General features: G+C 39.3%; 1 pseudogene; it reads left to right on the forward strand.

Moving 5' to 3' along the window:
- Positions 1-929: 929 nt before the first annotated feature.
- Positions 930-1029, forward strand: LOC123852189 (U6 spliceosomal RNA; annotated as a pseudogene).
- The last annotated feature ends 2968 nt before the right edge of the window (positions 1030-3997 follow it).

Raw genomic sequence — 3997 nt, forward strand, 5'->3', positions numbered from 1 at the left:
TAATAAGTCTTGGCAAGGATGTGGAGAAAAAGAAGCCCCCATGCACTCTTCATGGGAATGCAAACTGGTGCAGCCACTGTGGAGAACAGTATAGAGGCTCCTCAAAAAATTAAAACAGAACTACCATATCATTCAGCAATTCAACTTCTGGGTATTTACTCAAGGATAATAGAATATTTGTTTTTAATTGTTAAATTTTAAGTGTTGTTTATGTACTCTATTTGAGTTCTTTGTTGGATACATAATTTGCAAATAACGTCTTTCACTGTATTTGCAAATAACATCTTCCAGGTTTCTTTTAATCCTTTTCACTTTTTAAAATTCATTACCACACATAGTTATTGTTTTCCTTTTAGATCATTTTCTTTTGTGGTGGAAACATTTAAGATCTACTCCATTAGCAAATATGAAGAATATAATACAACATTGTTAACTTATAGTCACATTGTTCTACAACAAATCTTCAGAATTCATTCATTTTGCATAACTAAAATTTTGTACCTCTTGACACCATCTCTCCATTTCCCCCTCTACACAGCCCCTGGCAATCACTGTCTACCTCTGCTTCCATGAGTTTGACTATTGAGATTCCAATGTAAATAAGATCTTGCAGTATTTTTCTTTTTCCATCTGGCTTATTTCACTTAGCATAATGTCCTACAGGTTCATGCATGTTGTCAAAAAATATCAGGTTTTCCTTCCTTTTAAAAAGCTGATTATTGGGGCACCTGGGTGGCTCAGTTGTTAAGCGCCTGCCTTCGGCTCAGGTCATGATCTCTGGGTCCTGGGATTGAGCCCCACATTGGGCTCCCTGCTCAGTGGGGAGCCTGCTTCTCCCTCTCCCACTCCCCCTGCTTGTGTTCCCTCTCTTGCTATGTCTGTCAAATAAATAAATAAAAATCTTTAAAAAAAATAAAAAGCTGATTATTGTGGTCACTTCGGCAGCACATAGACTAAAATAATGACACAGAGATTAGCATGGCCCTGTGCAAGGATGACAGGCAAATTCTGAAGAAAGTCTGATTATTAGTCCACTTTATATATACATGTTTTCTTTATCCATTCTACTGCTAACAGACATTTGGGTTATCTCCATACCTTGGCTATTGTGATAAATACTGCAATGAACATGGGAATGCAAATATCTCTTCAAGAGAGTGATTCTATTTCATCCAGATACATATTCACAGTGGGATTTCTGGATCAAATGATAGTGTTATTTTTAATTTTTTGAGAAACTTCCACACTGTTTTCCACAGTGGCTGCACAATATTTAACAAGATTTATCTTCCATTTGTGAACCCAGAGTATCTTTCCATTTATTTGTCTTCCTTACTTTCTTTCATCAATGATTCATGGTTTTCAGTGTACAGATAGGTCCTTCATCTCCTTGGTTAAATTTATTCCTAAGTATCTTATTCTTCTTGTTGCAATTGTAAAAGTGATAGTCACTCATGGCTCTCTCCAACCATCAACTAATTTCTACACTAAATAGTTCTGCACACATTTATCATAAGGTAAACGTGGTAAAGCAGGGGGGACACAAGTAATGAAATTGGTACAAAAATGTAAAAATGGGGATGCCTGGGTGGCTCAGTTGGTTAAGCGTCTGCCCTCAGCTTGGGTCATGATCCCAGGGTCCTGGGATCGAGTCCCACATCGGGCTCGTTGCTCAGTGGGGAGCCTGCTTCTCCCTCTGCCTGCAGCTCCCCCTGCTTGTGCTCTTTCTCTCTTTGACAAACAAATAAATAAAAATCTTTTAAAAATTAAAAAAATATATAAAAATGTATGTAATGGCTTTTTTTTTCCATTTTTTTCTTTTTTTTATTATGTTATGTTAGTCACCATACAGTACCTCATTAGTTTTTGATATAATGCCTTTTATAGGATACATGAGTCGTTTTTTTAAGTCTTTCCCTACCCCACACTGACTCCCTCAAATGTTAAGAATATCCATACTAATATTATTGCTAACTTTATTATACAAATGCTACCCTAAATGTAGACGCTCAGATATATAGGATCATTTTGCAGTAAGAGAGCTTACCCAAGGGCCATGGGTGTGGACTATGCAGTAAAGGATTAGCTTAGCAGACTTGTGGTTTCCCCAACTCCATGTTCCCAGAGTCACTAGAATGGGTCCTTGAGCAGCTTCTGGCACATGTTTAACCTGTGGGCCCTTAAAATATCCTGCCTGATAAAGTGTCTTTAACTACTTGAGACTTGGGCCACACAATCCATGCATGTACTTTTGGCCCATAGTTAGAAGATGGCTGCATCGCCTCCAGCATTATGACCGTGTTTCAAGCACAAGGAGGTGGCAGGGCAAACGCTAATGGGTACATGCCACTTGAATCTTTGCCCCACCCCTTTGAAGTATCTTACAAGATACCCCACCACCAAAGATACTCTGCTTAAAGTCACTGGCCACAATTGCATCACATTTCACCACTGCATGCTTGCCGGATTTGGAAACCTTTTTTCCATGGGCATGCTGCTGCACCTAAACTACCATTCAGACACAAAATGTTGTAAAAAGGAGCGAAGAAGCAGAAATGCCCAGAGCACACTCACTCCTCGGCAGGTATCACATAGCACACTGAGTTCTCCGAGAAAGACGGCACCCCTGCAGGGCCAAACTCATGATCCCTTTCTTGGAACATCAAGATCGAATTGTGCTGGCAGCCTGCAGGCATACCCCAAGCTTTGTGGAACATCACCGAGGGTCAGGCGAGGAACTGTATGTGCAAACCACCATCCGTGACAGGAGCAGGCTAGAGATGTGGCAGATGGAAGAGCTCTGTTGACAGGTGATCAGCGCCACTACTGGGGCGATTTAAGGCAGCTGAAGAATTCTGGCAACTGATACCAACCTCCAGACCCTGGAATGCACGGGAGCTTCTCAGAAAGCCTGCCATCTGAGGACACAGTATGTGGTCAGGGGACACTCTTAGTGTCGGTGACAGAGTAATCGGTGTCAGAATACTTTCATGCAAGTTGCCTATTGCCCTGCTCACTGCTTTGACCTCATTTACCACCTAGGTTCCTTTTTGTTTATTCACTTTTGATTTAGCAAATAATTTATATAGATAAGCTCACTAGCTTCCAAATCAGAAAGTCGTGACCTGATTTACATGCAAAGATACTTTAAGAAAAATGTAAAAAAATACATGTCCTAAACAGATCATCTAATATATGTTCCAGAAAACTAATGCCACAAGGTAAAATGATATATGTAGTAAATGAGGGGGCACCTCACTTATATCTTATCACTGGAACCTTATTCTCCCTCTACAATGTGAACTCATTTCTTGCTAAACAGGCTACACGGATGTCATCTTAGAATTTTTATTATTAAACTCCTGAGTTGGCATAAATATTCCTGTATACCATATTTTCATGTTTTAAAAAGTTACTCCATTTTTCTGCTGAAGTGACTTTTATAAAGAGAATAAGAGCAGTAAACTTCAGTGCCATGCATTCCAGCAAATATACGTTTTTCTATATTCATAGCTAAACATCTTAAATCAAAAGCTAACTGAAGATAGGCTCAAACACATAAAAAATTGCTTACAATCAAAATTTCTATTGTGTCTATTAAGTATGAATAGGAAATCTAGGATGACAACATTTTGAGAAAAACCTACAATTTCACAGAGAATAAATGGAAAACCATCAGGCTCTCACAGTGAGTATCTGGCTCCTGGCAATGGTGAGACTCTTCAAGACTTTCTTCCTAACAAAGGCCTAGTCTCTAGGGAGAAAGAATTTGACCAAGTGCAATTCTGAGACTTTATCCCAGATGATAGAAAGGTATCTTGCCCACGCCAGCTTGCTCTAAACTTATTTGATCTAAAGAAAAAAATAGACAATAGGGAAGAGTTCTTCAAGGAAATACATTGCACTCAGGGAAGAGAGTAGTGGATGGGAAAAACACTGTATCCTGGGAAAAGGGACAGGAACATTAATAAAGATCATATCCCTGACACACAGCCTC

The sequence above is a fragment of the Mirounga angustirostris genome, unplaced genomic scaffold, assembly GCF_029215605.1.
Source record: "Mirounga angustirostris isolate CCGP_5_RB_7025 unplaced genomic scaffold, mMirAng1.0.hap1 SCAF_10, whole genome shotgun sequence".
Classification (NCBI taxonomy): Eukaryota; Metazoa; Chordata; class Mammalia; order Carnivora; family Phocidae; genus Mirounga; species Mirounga angustirostris.